Raw genomic sequence first — 22,504 nt, forward strand, 5'->3', positions numbered from 1 at the left:
AAAAGAATTCATATTTAGACACACAGCTCTAGATCCTATATTAATATAACTATCTTTTCATGTTTGCCTATGTGTTCACATGTAAACAGGTGCACATGATGTGTCTAATTTCTAGGGGCTCCACATGCATGTCTTATGTATTCTCCTACATGCCAATGGCAGAGCAAAGTGCAGTGGTGTGGTTCACCCCAGGTGTCGGTTGGAAGGACGCACCCTGTCCATAGAGAGGTGACAAACAATAAAGCCAACTGAAAATCTGATTACTTTTGCTGACTACCATGCAGTTCTACATCACATTGGTGATACAGTAGTGCTCCTCAGCAGGGCAGGCCTCTAGGCCTCGCCTACTTGCCTCCCCTTTGGTGTGTCACTGCATATCCACCTTAAGGAAGGAAATTAAAATGTGACACAAAGCAAAGGGCATATTTTTAATAATAAAAATACATATTAACTACCTATTAGGTATTTATTTAGCATGTTGACATTTTTAATGACTACTGTTAGGACACTTTAGCAGCACAAAGAAAAACAAAACTTGGATGGAACCAAACACATACACTCAGAAACAAAGGCAAGTAACTGCCACAAAAATCATCTTTGCTCAATCCATCCCTTAATATCCAGAAAGGCTCAGAGGCACACATCTGCTTTATTTTGTTCCTGCGGTTTGGCAGGGAGATGTATAGTTCTTTGATGATAAGAAGAGAATAGAAGGAGTAGTTAAGGATAAACCTTTTCCTATTTAACTGCTCCATTCTTTTCTTCTCCCCAAGATGAAGGATGATGTATGGAAAGGAATAAGAATTCAGAACAGTGTGACTAAATCACACTTGTTAAAGTTAGAAAAGCCCTGAATAGGTCAATTTTACTGACTTCATAGAGGGAAAAAAGCACAAGAAGCCTTTCATGAGGGCTAAGAGGTGTTGTAACTCCCCACTTGAGCTTACAAATACTGTTTACTCACCTGCCTACTACCATTATTGTCATCAAACTTTATCGATAAGGTCATCCCATGGCAAAACTATAAAATATGGGCAGTTTTTCTTTGGCTGACCCTTCTTTTGGAAGACTCCTATAGCTTTTTAGGGTTCCCACTTCATTTTATGCTGTGGCACCCTGGCCACCACCACCATCACCACCATCACAATCTTCCATATTGCTATCACCAGACATAAGGGCTTTCGAGGACTTTTGCTGTAACTCATCTTCCTAGTCTTTCCGACCCACTTTCGCCCATCAACATTTTCTCCTCCTGTGTCCCATTCTCTCAGAACACTGCTATGTGAAAAAGGATGATGATAAATCAATCAAATAGGCTAATTCCTGAAGATGGGTTGGCTGGCTACTTTTCTATAAGTAAACTGGATAGTTCCCTTGTGCTTTCAGGATGAGAACTAAGATTTCGGACAAAGAATCTTTAAAATAAATGCCCCTAAAGTAAGGTCTGGATTAAAAGACAACAAACAATAACACAGCTATCCAGTTTCCTACTAGGAATGGTGTTAAAGAAAACATAGTGGCGTTAACGGTCAATTTTAGAAAGTAAAAATAAAGCAAGGTTCATCCATGATTTTGTGATGAGGTGAGTCCACAAGGTAAAAATTTTCCTACTGATTTAGCAGCGAGTAAGTCCCTAAAGCCAAAAGATCAAAGGGGTGAAGATAATCCAGAAAAAAGTCTTCCTCTTAAGGGTTCTAATGAAAGGAGTAGACTCTTTTCCCTTCTTAATCCCTTGTAATTCCATAGAAAACAGTGGGAAGGATCAATCAATGGAAAGGTAAATACACCCTCCTCTGACCATGTCCTTCAGGGAAAGGACTAATTATGTCCCTCAGATCCTAATGTAAATTAGGAATTCAGGAAAGCCCAATTAATTATATCTCATTTTCTCTAACTAAACATATCCAAACACCAAATGTTTGGATGATATAGTCTAAAGTGATATGATCTTTTAACTTTTAAGATGCATTTCTAAACTACAAGTTAGGGCAGTAGTAGAGATATTGTTGGTGGGGGTGTTCAGTTCACAACATTAAGGTTCTGTTTATTTTGGTTGGAGCCTTTGACTTTCTCTCATAAAAGGTCACAAAGTATACAAGTGACACCTTGTTACTTCATCTTTTCATCAACTCTATATTCCTTTCTGTGTCTTCGTCATTTTTGAGGTGAGGGTAGTTTTTTTTTTTCCCATTTCAACCATTTTTATGTCTTTGCCTCTCTTGTCTGTTTTTCACCTCTATATTTGACAAAAATAACCTCTTGGTTAAAATGTCCCACTGTGAATAGTATTGTAAGTATTTTGGAAACAAGAGTGAAAAACATGGTTAAATTCAGACCACGGAGAGCCTGATGGACTACAAAAGTTCCGTGAGGAACCAAATGAAAGCTTTAGAACTGATGAAAAATATTGTTGTGTGCTGGTGTAAAAATGGGCTGAAAGTAGTTGAGACAGGCTTCTGTCTTTAAGTGGAAACTAACATAGATAACTGTGGCAAAAGTACCCATTTGGCTTGATTTCTAGGGAACCACCAAACTCAATTGACCATGTATGCACCATAGTGATTCAAGTCCTATAGGTGTGAGAAGGGCCATCAGTAGCAAAATTAACTAATGTCCACACCACCGCCAAGAACTTACAGGTGAAACTTAACCACCTTTGCAGTTTTTCATTATCCCTACCAAATTCTAGGTGAAAATGAATGTGAATGCAATTATGATTGCATTTGTTTAATGCAAATTAAATTTGTTTAATTTGTTTAATGATGCATATTAGACAAGTGAAGATTATTTATTTTAAATCTATCTGAAATATTTAAATCTGAAATATTTTCCAAAACATATATGTGTAAAATATTATATGTGACACACATATAAAACAATTATATACAGGGGTGCCTGGGTGGCTCAGTTGGTTAAGCGTCTGACTTCGGCTCAGGTCATGATCTTATGGTTCCTGAGTTCAAGCCCTGCATCGGGCTCTGTACTGACAGCTCAGAGCCTGGAGTCTGCTTTGGATTCTGTGTCTCCCTCTCTCTCTGCTCCTTGTTTACAAAAAACACAATTGGGGCACCTGGGTGGCTCGGTCGGTTAAGTGTCCGACTTCAGCTCAGGTCATGATCTCACGGTCCGTGAGTTCAAGCCCCGCGTCGGGCTCTGTGCTGACAGCTCAGAGCCCGGAGCCTATTTTAGATTCTATGTCTCCCTCTCTCTATGCCCCTCCCCTGTTCATGCTCTGTCTCTCTCTGTCTCAAAATAAATAAATGTTAAAAAAATTTTTTTTAAATAAATAACCACAATTGTTTAAAAACATAATTATATACATAACAAATACATACATATATATATACATATATATATACACCATATACACATATATATACATATATATACACATATACATACATATGTGTATATATACACATATATATATACATATATATACACATATACATACATATGTGTATATATACACATATAATATATGTGTATATATACACATATATATATACATATATATATACACCAAGTGTTGTTTTCTGTCAGTTAATGAGCACTTTTAAGGCAAACTGCAATGGAAGCTTTGAGCAATGGGTACAGCATACCCTGCATCCATTGCTTTTGTCAATGAGGGCTCCATTGTGCTCTTTCTTTTAAATTTTCTTTAATGTTTATTTATTTTTGAGAGAGACAGAGTACAAGGTGGGGAGGGGCAAAGAGAGAGGAGACACAGAATCTTAAGCGGGCTCCAGGCTCTGAGCCATCACCACAGAGCCTGACACAGAACTTGAACTCACGGACAGCAAGACCATGACCTGAGCCAAAGTCAGATGATCAACCAACTGAGCCATCCAGGTGCCCCTCTATTGTGCTCTTTTAAATTTAGTGCATTTGGCATCATTTGCTCTTGTTTGCATATAATACTATATCTTTTAAAGAAAATAATTGAAGAAAAAAATGTTTGTATATTCTTCTAGTTTTATCCACATATGAACCACTTTTGATGCTATTTATTTCTTCCTACAGACCCCTGTTACTATCTGGTGTCATTTCCTTTCAGCCTGAGGAACTACTTTTAGTATTTCTTTCGTTTCTTTTCTTTTCTTTTCTTTTCTTTTCTTTTCTTTTCTTTTTTCTTTTCTTTTCTTTTAATATATGAAATTTATTGTCAAATTGGTTTCCATACAACACCCAGTGCTCATCCCAAAAGATGCCCTCTTTAATGCCCATCACCTACCCTCCCCTCCCTCCCACCCCCCATCAACCCTCAGTTTGTTCTCAGTTTTTAAGAGTCTCTTATGCTTTGGCTCTCAAGGAAGATTTGCTAGCAATGAATTCTTCCAGGATTCATTTATTGAGAAATATCTTTTGTCTTCACTTTTGAAGAATAACTTTGCTGTATATAGGATTTTTTGGCTTATTTTTGACAGATTTATTTATTTTTTAAATGTTTATTTTGAGAGAGAGAGAGAGCACATGTGCAGAGAGAGAGGAAAAGAGAGGATCTCAAGCAGACTCCTCACTGTCAGCATAAGAGCCCAAAGTGGGGCTTGATCTCATGAACTTTGGGATCATGACCTAAGCTAAAATCAAAAGTTAGAAGCTTAATGAACTGAGCCACCCAGGTGCCCCTTTTAACAGATTTATTGATATAACTTATATATCATATGATTCTTCCATTTAAAGTGTACATTTCAATGATTTTTAGTATAGTCATAGAGCTGTTCAACCATCACCACAATCAACTTTAGAATATTTTTGTATATGACACTGACACATGAAAAAATGCTCAACTTCACTCATCATCAGGGAAATACAAATCAAAACCACAATGAAATACCACCTTACACTTGTCAGAATGGCTAACATTCACAACTCAGGCAACAACAGATGTTGGCCAGGATGCAGAGAAAGAGGATCTCTTTTGCATTGTTGGTGGGGATGCAAGCTGGTACAGCCACTCTGGAAAACAGTATGGGGGTTCCACAAAAAACTAAAAATAGATCTACCCTACAACCCAGAAATTGCACTACTAGGTATTTATCCACGGGATACAGGTGTGCTGTTTCGAAGGGACACATGCACTCCCACGTTTATAGCAGCACTATCAACAATAGCCAAAGTATGGAAAGAGCCCAAATGTCCATCGATGGATGAATGGATAAAGAAAATGTGGTATATATATATATATATATATATATAGATGGAGATATATATATATGGAGAGATATATATATATATGGAGATATATATATATATATGGAGATATATATATGGAGATACATATATATGGAGATATATATATGGAGATATATATATATATATATATATATATATATATATAAAATGGAGTATTAACTTGGCAATCAAAAAGAATGAAATCTTGCCATTTGCAACTACATGGATGGAATTGGAGGGTATAATGCTAAGTGAAATTAGTCAGAGAAAGACAAATATATGACTTCACTCATATGAGGACTTTAAGAGACAAAACAGATGAACATAAGGGAAGGGAAAAAATAGTATAAAAACAAGGAGGGAGAAAAAACATAAGAGACTCATAAATATGGAGAACAGAGGGTTACTGGAGGAGTTGTGGCAGGGAGGATGGGCTAAATGAGTAAAGGGAAGTAAGGAATCTACTCCTGAAATCATTGTTGCACTATATGCTAACTAATTTGAATGTAAATTTAAAAAAAATTAAATTAAAAAAGAGAATATTTTTGGATATAGAATTCTTGGTTGACAATAGTTTTCCATCTCTTCGTGTACTTTGATTATGCTATTTCATTATTTTCTGGCGCTGTTGTTTCTGATGAGAAATCAGTTATTAACTATATGTTCCCCCTATGTATAATGAATCATTTTGCCCTTGCTTCTTTCAAAACTTTTTTGTTTATTTAACTTTTCTGTTCATCTAGCTCCATGTTCTCCAATTTTTTCTTTTATCATCTGATATCTGCTGTTGAACTCCTTTAGTGAATATTTTTTTTTATTTTGGTTATTTTGCTTTTCATTTCTAGAATTTCCCCTGGCTTTTTTTCCCTCTTTCCCTCTCCCTCCTTCTTCCTTCCCTTCCTCCCTCCCCCCTTCTTTCTCTCTCTCCCTTCCTTTCTTCTTCTCTCTTTTTTTTTTTTCTAACTTGGTTGGGCTTACTCTGCACAAGTTATCTCCCCTGCAATGTGCCACTGCTAAGGTCTCTACTAAGATATTTTAAATTCTTATTTTTGTTAGCCTGGCTTCCTAGGGATCCCCCTGCATAGCTTAGTGGTCAGCCAGTAACTGGTCAGAGATTGTGCTCAAACACCTTGAACCCATAAATCTTAGCTTCTGCCAACGGATCTGTGTGTGATATGAAGAGGACATTCAAAATTCAGACCGTTTTCATCTGTCCCAGATTTTATTTTCCTCTCAGCCCTCTTGGGTCTCTCTGTGTGTGTGCACACAGTCCCCAGTCAGTCAGGGATGTGTGGAGAACATATCCAGCCCCACCACAGCTCTCTCACTTCTATGATCTCTTTGTTAAGTTTCTGGCTGCTCTCTAAGCCTGCCAGTCATCAACGAGGACTACAACCTCAGGCTAGCAAAGCTGCAGATTTGCCTCATTTATTTCTTACCAAGTTTTCTGCTTGTACTGAAAACACCTGCCAGGCATGGGCTTTTGCTCTCAGCTCCAAACCAATTCTTCTCCTTTGGCAGCAAAGATGCTGGTTTTCACAAACAACCCTATTCTGGTCTAAATACTGTGCCAATTGAGCTGGTGTAGAGAAGATACGGAAGTAGCCCCGGGCAAGAAGGCCACTGCTTCCCACTGTTTTTAGTTGAAATCCTAGCAGCTTTTCATAAAATAATAGTTATCTCTTTGTTGTTTGCTTTAGGTTGATTTCTAGAGCCTTGAAATGCATGGGAGGTTTGCTTTGACAGTTTTGTACAGTTTTATAGTTGATTTTTGAGAATAGGATTTACTGACCTCTACCTTCCTCCAAGGTCCAAGGTCCAACCTTCAAATCATGCAGTTCTTATCCCACAGTGTCCCCTTTTTCCACCATTTAGTTTCTGTTCTGAGGAACAATTTTGACATATAATGCCTAACTAAAGTGGTGCACGAGAGAGAATTGAATCTATCCCAAATAAACGAAGGAAACAAATAATGCTAGATTTTAAAATGCAAATTTTACAGTCGTTTAAGTCACCTTACTAGTGGTCCAGGACTACCAAATGCAATCCATAAAGGATGGCAGAATTAGAAAGCAGCCAGCATACTACTAACTGAAATTCACAATATCCTTGTTATTAGGAAAGGAACCATATATAAGATTATGGCAACCCAGTAGCATGGCAACCTAGTAACACTGACCAACAATTGTATGAAATGGTGGCTAAAAGAAATAATGAACATAAAAATATAATGTTTCCTAAAAATTTTAAGAGAGAGGAAGGGGTACCATTATTACTCAAGGCTGGGAATACATCTTTACCCCACTATAGTCCTAATTCATTTCCATGTGTACTTCCAATAACACCTCCGTCGTAAAATACAGCATGGCAGACTATTCTCTGCAAGAACATATAGGTGTTTGATTTGAAGGGAGATCAACAGAGAAGTTTGGTTTAAGGGTTAGTAGACAATCTCACAAGAATTCAAGATGGGAACCAATAACACAAGGATTCATGCAGTGGGGCCTAAATGGTCAGGACAGGGCTATTCACCTGGATTTAAGGGATGTTGCTGCTATTGGATCTCTGCTTCTTGCAGTTTATCTGATTTGTTCTCCTACTGTCTTCTTCAAACTAACTTTCTTTCTTTGCCCATGGTCTTTCTGCTTCCACAAAATGGCACATGGCTTTGACTTGGCATGAACTGACTTTTATCTGTCTTTACAGACACTGAAGCTCTTCTTCCACAACTGACTTAGTCATTTACTGCTCGTTTTACAGTTCTCAAATGAAAGAATCGGATTCATTCATTTTGGTTCGATCATCTCCTGCTAGTGGATCAGGTTTATTGGAGTAATTATGATTTTCTATGGCCATGCAGGAGCCATAAATGGAGATTTCCTTAGGAAGGACCATAGCCTGGAAATGAGGATAATGACTGCCATCTATAATTGGTTTATTCCTAAGGGAGTTTCTAAAATTTTGTTGGATTTTCTGAGGCCATACATTCAATTTGCTTGGGGTGAACTCCTTTAAGTATTTTGATACTGTAGATTCTTTTATTTTCAACTTGCCATAGCTTTCTTTTCCTTCTCTGCTTCATTATGGATCTCAATTTTGGTCACAGATAATTTATAAATGATCTATAAATACTTACAATATATAATTTTAATTAATGTGTGTAAATACACATGAAGAACTGAGGAAAGGAGAAGGCATTTCATATGAGGAAAATAGCACAGCAAAATTATGCAGGCTGAAATGATCATGGCTGATATAGTTTCCTAAGCTGCTGTACCAAATTACCACAAACTGGGTGGCTTAAAATAATAGATATTTTTTCTCCCACAGTTCTGGAGACTAGGAGTCTGAAAGCAAGATGTCGTCAGGGATATGTTCCCTCTAAAGACTTTAGGGAAGAATCATTCCTTGCCTCTTCCTAGCTTGTGCTGATTGGCAATTCTTGGTGTGCCTTGATTGACAGCTACATCACTGCAATTTCTACCTCTGTCTTCACATGGCTGGCTTCTCTCTGTGTGTCTATGTCTGTCCAAGTATCTTTCTCCTTACAAGGGTACCAGTCATTGTATTTCAGGCCCTAACCCAGTATGACCTTATCTATACATCCGCAAAGACCCTATTTCCAACCAAGGTCATATTCACAGGTACCAATGATTTCAACTTCAACAAATCTTCCTGTGGGACACAATTCAACCCACACTGGTCTAGTTAGGAAACTAGCCTGAGTGGAATAGAGGACATGTAATATGGAAAAATTAGAATAATCATGAAAACGGAATTCATGAGACCTGGGTCATAAATATTCATGGTGCAGATGCAACACCACATTAATCAATTCCAAAGGTGTCTTTCCCAAAATAGCCTACATAAATTCAAAGTATTAGAAGTATCTCCTCTATACCTCAATAATGTTGAGTTTTGTTTGCTCATTTTTTGGTGCTTCTGTTTCTTCTTCCTATTTTGCTAGGAATTTCCACAGATTTTCCCATCTCTTCTCCCACCATTTCTGATATCTAACTGTTATCCTAGGTATATTATCCATGCTCTTATCTAAAGCCTATCTGTAACTTCATACCCTAGATCCTATCCTCTCTTGACTGTTCAAGGCCTTACTTCAGCAAATCTTCCTCCCCCATTTTCGTATTTTCTTTTTTTTTTCCCCATTTTCCTATTTTCACTCTCAAGTGAACCATTCCCATCAACATACATAAGGTTACTATTACTTTTCACATCTCAAAAGAACTCTTCTCTTGAGTCCACTTTATTTTCCAGATGCTGCAAAAATGATTTTATTCTGCTTCACAACAAAACTCCTTAAAAGACTTTATATTCCCTTCTCCAAGTCCTCTTCTATACACTCTAATCACCACTCTACTCCAAATGTTCTTGTCATGATTATCAATCATCTCCAGATTGCAAAATCTAATGATTCATTCTCAGTCCTGATGTTTCTTGACTTATCAACAGCATTTGACATATTGGCTACTCTTGTCTACTTGATACACTTGCCTTCCAAGACACTACACTCTTCTCAATTTCCTTTCACTGAGCTAGTTGTTCCTTCTGGTCTTTGCTAGTGATTCTTACCCAACATTCTTAATATTTGAGCATCCAAGAGCATCTTTGGATCTCTTTTTCTTTATATATACATATTCCTTTGGCATTTTACTCAGTTTTTGAGCCTTATATACTATGCCAATGACCCCTCAATCTATAACATCAGCCTAGACCTCTCTCCTGTACTTCAGACTCACATATTTAATTGCCAATTCAGTATGCTTGGGTGTATAATAGACATTTCAAACTTACCATGTCCAAAGCTGAAGTCATCCTACCACCAAACGTGTCCTGCTTTTAGCCACTTCCATCTCTGATGGTGGCAACTCCATTCTTTTAGTTACTTGTGCCCAAAACCTTAGTCTTTCCTGACTTCTCCCTTCTTCTCACATGTCGTATCCAATCTACAAAGAGGGTCTATTGTTCAAAATATAAGGAAGGCTCAGAATATAATCAGAATCCAACCACTTTTTCCATCTCCACTGATAAATTCTCATAAACCCACTACCATTTCTCACTTGAATTATTACTTTAATGTCTTAACTGACTCATTTCTTGTGAGGTTTATTCAAAACATAGCAGCAAGAATAAAGTTAATAAAATTTAGGTCATATAAAATCCTTCTTCTGCTCAAAAACCTCCTATGCCTTCCTACCTCATGCAGGGTAAAAGCCAATGACTTTACAGTTGCCCATAAAGCCTTAAATGAATGGTCTCTTGAAATCTTGGATCTCCTCTCATTCTCTTTTTCTCTGTCATTCACTTCACACCAGCCATACTGTCTCTTAACATTTATCAGACATGAAACTTTGCCCTTGCCATAGGGCCCTTACAGTTGCTTTTCCTTCTACTTAAAATGCTTCTCCTCCAGATATATTTAGAATATATAGAATTCTAATCCCTTAGAATTATAATCCCTCACTCCTTGAAGTCTGAATAATTATTACCTTCTTAATGAGGCTTATTCTAACCACCACAACACCCCCTCTAAGTATTCATTGTTTTGTACTTACCATCTTATTTATACCATGTAATGTACTGATTTCTTATGTTTATTATTACTTCTACCTCCTCTAGAAAGTTCATGAATACAACAGATATTTTTGTCTTTTTTGTTCACTGATGCATTTCAAGCACCTAGAACAACACCTGACACATAGTAGTTACTCGGTAAACACTTGTTGAGTGAATGAATACTTTGTTTAGCTTTTAAGACTAGATCAATAGTTTCTGGAGCTAAAAAAAAAATAATTTTTCTTTCCCCTCTAGTGAACCTTCTGATTAAAGTATAATTATGACTAGTATAACACTAAAAATTGCCTTCAAAAAATATACTTCGGGGAGCCTGGGTGGCTTACTCAGTTAAGCATCTACTTCAGCTCAGGTTATGATCTCAATGGTTCATGGGTGCAAGTTGGGATCTCTGCTGTCAGCACAGAGCCTGCTTTAGATCCTCTGGTCCCTCTATTTCTGCCCCTCCCCCACTCATGCGCTTGCTCTCTCTTCTCTCTCAAAAATAAACATTAAATATATATATAATATATATATTATGTATAATATATATAATATATATATATTTGCCTCATCACTGTTACTAGTGGAGAAGAGCTGTACAGTATGCCAGGGAACATGATAATTTCATGGTCTTAGGTTACTTTTAAGTGATTGTAAGCTGCAGTGATTAATGATTAAAAAAAAAACATTTCACTGTGCAATAAAACATGGTGGGAACTGACACTATCTCTTGGCATATTGCTGAATTTGATACACTCTTGGTATACTGCTGAACTCCATTTCTCAACCCCGTTCATCTTGACAGTAGTTCTGGGCAACAGATTAGGGTAGAAATTCAATAAAATAGGATTGCACTCCCCAGGCTGAGTTCTTAAATTTGCTTTGTAATTTTGATTTCTTCCCTTGTCCCCTGGTCAGAAAGATAGGATACAGTGAGGGATTCAGAGGCCTGAGAAGATGATGGAATCACTACACAGAAGGAGGCTGTTAATCTGTGTCTCTGAATCTCAAGGTAGAAGACCACGCACCAAACTCTTTATTGGGCAATAACATGAATGAGGGCTAAAATCTTTATAGTTCTAACTCACTGACAATTGGGATTGAGTTTTATGATAGCTAGCCCACTCTGACCAATAGAACCAGTTCCTAATATTGTCTCAGGAAGGTAGGATGAAACTTGATTACCCAAAGCTACGAAAATGGCAAATGCTATCATCGAGGAAACTTGAAATCTTTGGCAAAGCAGGACTGCCATTTCTAAAAACTGCTCTTTAACGAAAACACTCCAATATATTAGCATTTGTTCTTGGAATGAATAGGCTGGAGCTGCTTGGAACTGAGATGTGAATCTTTGGCCTACGTTAGGATTCCTCTTTCAATTCAATGGCAGTGTCAATAGGAAAGCAAGTTGGCTGTTTGTGCTTGGCTCCACCTGGCTGTAGTTACCTCTCGGCACTAAACACACTGGCTGTGTCAGAGTTGAGTACTGTCATTCTGATGAGGTGGGGAGTGTGTTGCCCTGGTAGGAAGCCTTTTAAATTGAATGACAAGGTTTTTCTTATTTGTTACATCCCCAGGCCATTGTCAAATCATATAATGCCAGCCCAGGAAAGTAATTACAGAACTGTTGTGAGGCTGTTAGCAGCTGCTTTTCATTTTTCCCCATTGTGACTGGGATGTGGTGGAAAAAAATTGGGATGACTAAGAACCACAACATAAACGCCACCCAATCTGCTGGCCAGTCACATATGGCACTTACTTTCAGCCAAGGGCAAAAGAGCAGGTTCCTGAAATGTTATTAGATGTAGGTGCCAAATATACTGAAGAATCAACACCCAACTATGAGGCCAGGCCATGAGGACAGACAGATTTCATGTATTAAACCATTACCGAAATCACTAGGCCACAAAGTCTAATTTCTAAAAACAAAACCCTGTGTTGATCCCATCGAACAACACCTTTTCCTCCTAGCTATTTTTTTTTCTTTCTAGTGCTTTCTTTATTATTTGTGTATGGACCACAATAAACCTTCAGCTAATAGGAGGCCAAAGTTTCCAACAATGGATGCAGACTCTCATTTAACAAAAAAGTAGCTACAAGGATATATGAAGAGGAAATAGACAATATTAAATGTATTTTCAATTCATCACCTTATCTTATTTTGGTCCTTTCTAATAAGAACCTCATGAACTGGCCGGTGCTTATTTTCAAGGTTATTTCCTAAACTCTACTCAGTGAAGAATGGCACTGCATTTGATAGACTACTGATTTAAAATAAAATATGTATTGTTTTAACATTATAGCTGTTTAAAATTTAATGGAAAGTTCTTAAGATTCTCAACACAACTGAATGTTATGTTTCCAATCAGGTGACAATCTAATCAGGATGAACCTTAAGTGATTATTCATTATTCATTTCTTTGAATGAAGTGGTTTAACTAGCATTTAGCTGTGCTAGAAAGTTATTAGGTTCATATATAACCCTTTCTTGTTCTGAAAGTCATTGCTCTCCTCTCCTTCTTGTTCACTGAGATACCATAAATACATTCATGTGTTTTCTGAAGCTTGCAGAAGGCAGCTGTTTCCTTATACTCTAGGCAAAACTCCTTTCACTAAGAATGTATAACCACCTTTCATGAAGTAATTTATTTCTAAATGATGAAAGTGGTCAGAGGCTCAGGATCCAACAACATCCCAAATGAAAATAATTAGAATCTGTGGTAAAGATAAGAGTGAGGTTTGAAATCTGTCGGTACATATCACTAAGTAGAAATAAATTATGGCTTGTCAAAAACGACAGATTTCAACAAGGTGCTTCCTTTTCACTTCAAGTAAGACCTTTTTCCACCCAGCAATTAACTTTATTCCCATTAATATTCAGTAGCATTGACAAGGCTGACAGAGTAAAGCTGGGTTTTATAAAACTAAAGACAGATTGATAGAGACTCATTATTTTGTCTAATAATTTCATCATTGTATGTTAGATCTTAATAAATAAAGGACAAAGCTGTTGACTGTAGCATTGATTTGTTGTGCCAGGTAAAGGACTCACATTTTCTATGTATATTTTCTTTTTTGTGATTCATAAATTTATTTTTGAAAATAAACAGTAATTTTGCCTAAAGGGTTGCAGAGGTGACACAATAATACATTTATACCATACCATAATACATTTAGTACTAGCATAGTTTTCTTTAGATATTTCTTCACAATCTGTAAATAATAATTATGCTGCACAGTTAAATTAAATAAAATGAGTAACTGCACTTAAACAACCCTTTGATTATAGATTGAGAAAGCCTAGGAGCAAGTATTTGCTTGTGGTGCAGTGGAAAAAGAGCAAAGAATTCACTAACAACCCAAGGAAACACAACAACTAAACATTGCTGTCTTCCTTCCTTTATGATATAAAAAGTTAGAAATAAAATAGAGCAGGTTTCACAAAGCTTCAAGATGTGTCAAAGATGATGTTGCTTAGAGACATAACATCTGTTCTGTTTTTTTATTTGTCATCTTTCCTAAAAAATTTAAAATGAAGCACTATGCTTTTCCAAGCTTATGGACACAGATTTTTTTTTTTTTCATATGGAACACTTTGACTGAGTTCAGTTTTGCTTTCTCTTCCAGAACTGTAAGAAAAAAAATTCTCACTGTTGGTGAAAAAGATGTGATAATATGCCTAAAGAAATAAACTCTTTTTTTTTCTGTAAGTTTCTAAGTTGTTCTTTCCCTCTTCCATGACAGGTGACTCATCACAGGTAAAAGTCCATCATTCTGACCAAAGAGTTATTTTTCCTTTAACATTAGATAGCTCAACAAATTTTTTGCCAGGGGCAATATTAGTGAGTTGTATATGTAGTACTGACATGGAATTTTGCCACTTGTGTTTATTTTCTGTGCTGTGACAACCTACTGTTCTGTGGTAGAAATGACACAATTTTAGTCCTTATAAATTCATAGTTTCTGCAAAAGTCTAATTTTTCATAAGTGAAAATTCATGGAGTGAAAATGGAATCATTTCACGCAGTTCTTTGGCCCTAAGCACATGCACTGAATAGCTCTTTATTCCCCCATTTTTGTCAATATCAAAGTCTGCAGATGGATAGGTCACACCTGAACACCCTGAGCAGAGAATTTGTAATTAGGTTTTAATATTAAAAACTTTAGATTTGATTTCCCTATTCCTTTCAGGTCCTTCTGATGTTCTCCATCCCTTTAGATTTTTATCTCCAGTTAGCTCTTACCTCTTCTCTTAATGGCAGTCCACTTCTCTGATCTCAGCTTTATTCAGCTCCCTCCCCTCGCTCCCTCTCAAACTGCCCTTCAAATTGCCAGTGCTAACATTTTCCTTCTGTTACTGTTTTGTTTTCCTCTTGATTATCCTTTTTCCCTAATCCACTTATGAATTTGTTCTTGCTCTTTGTCAATGATACTTTTTAGGACAGCAGTCATTTAAAGAGCTGCATTCATTTATTAGTCACATATTTATTGAGAATGCATGCAAAGTATTCTGGGAGATCACAAAGATGCTTTTCATATGATCACTGCTCTTAATACCAGCCAATGCTCATGCAGTACCAATGATGTATCAGACATTGATCTCTGTGCTTACATATATTACCTCATTTGGCCTTCCCAACATGCACTATGTTTTAATATGTAGGTTTTATTATTTTCAGGTAGAGTGAGGCTAACACACCAGGAGATGACTGCCACTGATAGTTCCCAAGAAGGGGGACATGCCATGCTATCCAGGGCCACAAAAGGAAGCACCAGAATCAATTAGGAGGCAAAGGGAGTGGACAGAAAATGTGAACAAAAGGTTTCTATTGGAAGAAAAAAGCAAGGCAGAGCAAGCAAGCTTAAGATTCTCCAGTATGAATGATTTCAGGGGGCTTCAGGGTGTAAGAGCTGTTTCCAATTTTCCTGGTGCCTAGTCCTAGGGAGATTGAGGCAGGAGCATATTGACCTGGAGTGTAAGAGCCTGATAGGGGAGGTAGTGGCTTTGGATTGGTTACTCTGAATATGAAACATGTGCTCACTGGCTAGTCATGTACCTTCTCTAAGAACAGGCTAGCCCTAGTAGGGGCAGGCAAGTCTTGCAAGATCAGGAATTTCCCAGATATTAAAGTATCAGAATTAAAAAGACATGCTTAATACACTCTAGATCCTGGGTGTCTGAGACAGCCAAATAGTTATTAAGTGGTTGAGTCCAGATTCAGACCCAGTAGGTCTGCCTCCAGAGTTCACATTCTTAATACTATTCCCCATCATTTCACCAAGGTAGTTGGATTTTTGTAGGAGAAATGAAAAATATACAATATATATATGTGATGCCATCTAATGTTGTAAAAGAACTAAAAAGGGGCTTCAGAATTCAGAGGAAGGAGATGTCAATCAGAGTAGAGTACAAGCACAAGTTCAGGAAAGAAGCAACAGTTGAATGTGTGTTTGAAGGAGAGCAAAGATGCCCAAAGAAATGAAGAGGTCATCCCAGGCAAATGAAATTGTTTAAATAAAAGTGTGAATATCTGAAACCAATTAATGTGTTTGGGGAGTTGCAAACCACCAGTGTGGCAAAAGTGTAAGCAAAACCTATGTACAGAGGACTGAAAGAAATAATACTGGGAAAGTTATTTGAGATCACCAGTAAGAAAATCATGAATAAAATAATAGGGAACTTGGACTTAATTCAGGACAAAAATGAGAAACAGTAAGAAGTATTATATACATTTATATATGTAATATGTACACATATAATACATATATATATATGTAGAGAGAGAGAGAAATTGAAGGTCTTTGAGCAGGAGAGTTACATGATCACACCTACATTTCAGAGGTTAACTCGCTTCTGTGGAATTAGAATTGGAAAGAGAAACAAAGGGGGATAAATTAATTAGGACACTATAGAAATAACGTAAGTGAAATTTAAGAATAAATCAGAGATTTAGGGAATTGATTCCAAACCCATTATAGAGAGAGTTGAAAGCACCTTGTTACCAGTATTTAAATACTTGAAACTATGTCACATAAGGAGTGGCAGCTGGGAATGTTACCATGCAGAAGAGAAAGCCCAAGGGACAGACTCTCTTGGTTGCTGCCCTGGCCAAACCCTAGAGGTGCTCTGGGCTGCAAGGGGTGAGAGAAGGAAGATGAAGACAGCGCTCAGCAAGGCTTGTATTTTGGTTCAGCTCAGAGACTGATAATAGGAAGCACAGAGGTATCTCAGCTCCACTATGGCTCAGAACAGCACTGTCAGTGGAATAAAAGAGAGTAATTTATACTAAAATAACGTATTTCAACATGTAAATGCTCAGGCAAGGCTGATCCAGAAAACTTGATGATCTAGACAGATGCCTGCACCCACTGATAATGAATACATTGGGATTTAAGAGAACTAAAGTCAGAAACCCTGCGATACAAGAAATTCAGGAAGATAAAACAATGTTGATATAAATGGTCACTAAAATAGAAATAAGTCCTAAGAGACCAGACTTATTTGTCTATAAGAAAAAGAGGGAAATAATCTTAATTGAAATAAGGATAACATGCCAAGACAAATTACAGACTTTGGAAACAGAGAAAATGATGAAGTATGATATTAGCACAAACGAGCTGGGCCTTATTTATAAGTGCAATGTCAAAATAATTCCCAATGTTATGACGGGATAGTGACAAAGTATCTCTGAAAACATATCTCCTGCCTTGAATTCCTCCACATGTTGAGGATCACGATCAATCTCTGGCACTTAGAAAGACCCAGGAGACCATATCCTTTGATATGCTATGGGGGATGGAGGTGTACTGCAAAAAGAAGCAACTAATAAAAGAAACCACAGAAAAACTATGACAGACACAGAATCTATGTACACTGGCAAAAACAGGCAACCCCTAAAATTAATGAATACTTTCAACATGTAAGTTTTTTAATCTAGATTTCTTATTATTGTTATTCAAAAAATTGTTCATGTATACAATGGCAATAATATGAAATATAAAAAGAATCTTTATTAAAAAAATTCAGTGAGATCCCTGTATCTTGTGTATCTTTGCTATTTAATAATATTTAAATCTAAGTCTGTTAAAAAGAGTCTCAGGTTTCCTTTGTCATATATTTACATGTGGCAGTGATGGGTGGCATGTTATATTGGTCACTCAATTACAGTAAGTGGTATTGTTTTGTGGATGTGATTTTCTGAAATGGTAAACAATGCTCAGACAATGTAGTGCAATATCCCCTTGATTTAACAGTATTACATTCCTGGAAATTTTAGTTTAAAACTATGAAGAAGGAAACTCTGTTGTGATATAGAAAATTATTTTCTAGACTCAAATAATTGTAAACCAGTTTTCCTCTACACCAATGTTGATGGGATATTTGAAAATCATGTACCATAATTCTCTATTGTGCAAACCTGACATATGCATCATGGGACATCCAGCTTCTCTACCCACTCATCCCCTCTAAGTAACAGCATCATCCTCCAATTCCTATGAAAAAATAAAAATAATCACATAATTTAAAAATTCTCCCTGTAAAGAACTACTGATTTAAGTAATGGAGCTCAGGGTAAGGAGATCTCTGGCCATAACACATATTCAAGCATATGATAAAACCTCTTAGAGAAATGATAAGCAGAATTCAAGCAATGGGTGGATGGTTGAATGAGAACAAGGTTGAAGAATCAAATGCTTACAGACCCAAAGCAGGTATGAGAAATGTGTAAATTGGGTCGAGAGAGAAAAACAATAGAGAGTCATGTGGTCTCTGTGATCAGTTGTCTTAGCGCTGTTTATTGAAAGAATATTCTCTACCCGTTGAATCATCTTGGCACCAAGTCAAAAATTAAGTGTCTGTAAAGGTGAGGGTTTATTTCTGGACTACCAATTCTATTCCATTGATTATGTGTCTATCCTTATGCCAGTACCATACAGTCTTAATTACTGTACATTGGTAGTAAGTTTTGAAAGGTGAATTCAGTAAATATGAATCCAGTAAATGTGAATCCTCCAACTTTGTTCTCCTTTATCAAGACTATTTGCTTATTCTAGATCCCTTGAATTTTCATATGAATTTTAGGATCAGCTTGTCAATTTCTGCAAAGATAGATTTTGATGGTTATTGCACTGAGTTTGTAGAACAATTTTAGAATACTGTTATTTTCACAATATTGTCTTCTGATCCATATAGGTGGAACATCTTTCCATTCATTTTGTTTCTTAAACTTCTTTCAACAATGTTCTTTAGTTTTAAAAACGTAACTTTTGTACTTCTTTTGTTAAATTCATTCCTAAGTATTTTATTCTTCTCAATACCCTAGCTAGGTCTGCTTAGTTTTCAAATATATATCTTAAATATTATTTATCTTCTACTCATCATTTATTAACCTGGTTCAATCAAAACAGTTGCCTCACTCTTTTAGTACTTTGTGTCTTCTGTTATCTTTTGGATCTTTCATAATTTAAATCTTCAAAGAAAACACACCTGATAAACATTGCCCTACTACTTCAGAGATGATTTTGTTAATCCACACCATTATGACACATTCATGGATACAGTCTAGACTGATATTTATCTTGTTACTGTTTAGTACTCAGGAAACTTTACTTCTCAAATTAAATCATAAGGTTCAATATTTTCAACTCTACAGCCTTCAGAAAGTCCCAACAGGGCCCTATGACAAATAAATGATTCAAGAAATGTTTTCCACTTGCCCTTCTTTTTCACAGAGAAGTAATTCTGCATAATGTTCAGTGATTAACTTACATCTGAGTCTCAATTTTTCCATCTGTAAAATAGGAGTAAAAATGTCTAACATGATGAATTATCATAAAGATTAGAAATAGCCGAGAAAAGGGGGACTCGGGTTGCTCAGTCAGTTAAGTGTCTGACTCCTGATACTGGCTTAGGACAGGATCTCATGGTTCATGAGACTGAACCCCACATGAGGCTCTGCACTGATAGCGTTGAGCCTGCTTGAGATTCTCTCTCTTTCTCTCTCTGTGTCTTCCCCACATGCACGTGCACACTCTCTCTTAAAATAAATAAATAAACTTAAAAAAAAAAAGAGAAATAGCCAAGTACAACATATAGCCCATGGCAAGCATTCGGTATGTAACATGTACTTTCATTATTGAAAAAAGGAATGTGACAATTGAAAAATTAAGCTTAAGAGTTTTGTTTCAGAAATAAACTAAAAAGGGGAATGGAACTTTTAGACAGTTATAAAAGTCATGTAAGATTCTAATTATTTTATTAAATGTTTTATCTAAGGCTCCTATAAGCGCCATATTATCCTCAGAACTCTCACCATTTATTTCAGGGAGAATATATAGCAACAAACAGAAAATGTCACACACACACACACAAACACACACAAACATACACACACCCACTCCCAATCTTATTGTTTATTGTGTGAAATTTCTGGCATCTTAGGAAAAACAGATAGATGAACAACATCAAGATTCAGTGTATTGAAAGCCAATATTTAATGTCAAATACAGGAAGTTTAAAGACCTCTACTCTAAGTCATTGCTTCAGTTTGAAATTAAGTGGAAAACCTTAGAAGCTACTTTTATTGTTATGAGTTTCATATTTTGTATCAGTTAACCAGAGAAAAATAATGCCAAGTGTTATATGTTGCTTGATTTTTCTTCCTTCACAAGCTACTGAAATAATTCTCTTTCTAAAAGTTTGTTTTTTAGGGGCACCTTGGTGACCCAGTTGGTAAAGCATCTAACTTCAACTGAGGTCATGATCTTACAGTTCATGAGTTCAAGCCCCGCTTTGGGCTCTGTGGTGACCTTGCAAAGCTTATGTGGGATTCTCTCTCTGTCCCTCCCTCTCTCTCTCTTTCTCTCTCTCTCTGCCCTTTGTGGGATTCTCTCCCTCATTTTCTGCCCCTCGCTCACTTGTGCCCCTGTCTCTCTCAAAAAAAAAAAAAACATTAAAAATAAAAGCTCAATTAATCAATATGTTTAACCAAAGAAATGATATGATTAGGTAAAAAGTAATATTTTAACTTCTTTGGCTTCATGAAAGCACAGATTCCTTTACTACAGCCATCTTTGATGGAGAAATATTTATTTTAAATAAAAATATTATATTCTAAATATAGCAAGTCAACAGATGTATCAGGGTGAATTAAAAAGTTGCACATTCTTGGGCTTCCCCCTTGGCAGTTATATTTTGGCTTTGCCCTCCGTGGGTGATGGAATAACTTTCAGTCTTTACAGAGATTAAAAAAAACCCATAAAAGTCTGTAAGGTTATTTCATATGTAGTGAGGAAATTTTGTGTATCATCAGAGTCTAGCCAGGAAATAGAAACCACTTGAGTAGTTAAAGAGACTTTGATGCAGAAAATTGATTCCATAGGCAATGAAAGAGCCAAGACACCAAACAGGGGACACTGGAGCATTCCAAAGATTAACAACAGCAGGAAGCCAGCCCCATCCACCACCCACCACCGAAGGCATAAAGGGCAAAGGCAGTGTTCACAGCACAAGTAAAGGCTGGAGACATAGCTGGCCTCCCTGCCAAGAGCTGGATTCATGAAGCTGCTGGCAGAGAAGGAAGAAGAGATACCCTGGCTTATTCCTCCTCACATACCCCTCCACAGTTCAATCTGAAGTCACTAAGCATGGGAACCACAGCTGTAGAAATTAGAGGAAAGGGAGGGAGGGATGGGAGGGCAAACAAGGTCCAGGATGTACATATCATGTAACTGTCTTCTTGCACACATCATGTAATTGGTGGGGAAGGTGGGAGGGAGAAAGGGAAGAGGCCGGTGGTGAAGAAAAGAACATGGAATGAGTCTGACCATTTGCATGATAGAGGATATGAATTGGACCCATGTTTCAGTTATTTTTTTACAAGTAAACAATCAACATGTTTGGGACTGAGATGAACTATTCTGCCTCTTGATTTTGCATTACATCATCAGTGCCATTATACTCTTACTTTTAGGTAGACCCCTGGTGGCAGGGGCACAATCTATACCCTGTGTCACACAAACTTTTGGTTTCCCAGCATGATATCCCAATGTTCGAGTAGTTTGCACACACACACACACACACACACACACACACACACGCACACATTTTAACTGACAGAAACAATAGATAGTAAGATGTGATGGCTATGGGAATCAGCTATGCTAATTTTGAAACATAAATTGCAATCCCAATGTTCTAGGAGTGAGTAAAATTCAAACTTGTTCATCAAGAAACTTTTAATATAATGAAAAATTTTATGACTCAATGGAAGACCTATTACGGTGATGTCAGATTTTACCTCTTAAGTTATTTGGTCGAAAGGGTACACTGGGATGACTGGGTGGCTCAGTTGGTTAAGCACCCGACTCTTTGATTTTGACTCAGGTCATGATCTCACGGTTCATGAGTTCGAGCCTCATATTGGGCTGTGCGCTGACAGCATAGAGCCTGCTTGGGATTCTCACTCTCTCCCTCTCTCTCTGCCTCTCCCCCCTCAAAATAAATAAATAAACATTTTTTAAAAGGCTACACCTCAGCTACTGACAGACTTGCTAAAGCCAACAGAAACAGGTTGGGCAGGTGGAGGAGCGTGACCGTAGCAAACCATGGATGAAGAGACCATTAGGGCCTCTGGGTAATGCCACCTGGTTCCTAGCTCCTGAAGTTAGGGACTGACTCCTGTTTGGTGTGCAAAACCATTAAGGATATATTATTACCCTTCATCTGATCTTGGCAAGAGAATTTATGGTGATTAAA

The sequence above is a fragment of the Panthera onca genome, chromosome B3 (assembly GCF_046562875.1).
Source record: "Panthera onca isolate mPanOnc1 chromosome B3, mPanOnc1 haplotype 2, whole genome shotgun sequence".
In the NCBI taxonomy this organism is placed as follows: Eukaryota; Metazoa; Chordata; class Mammalia; order Carnivora; family Felidae; genus Panthera; species Panthera onca.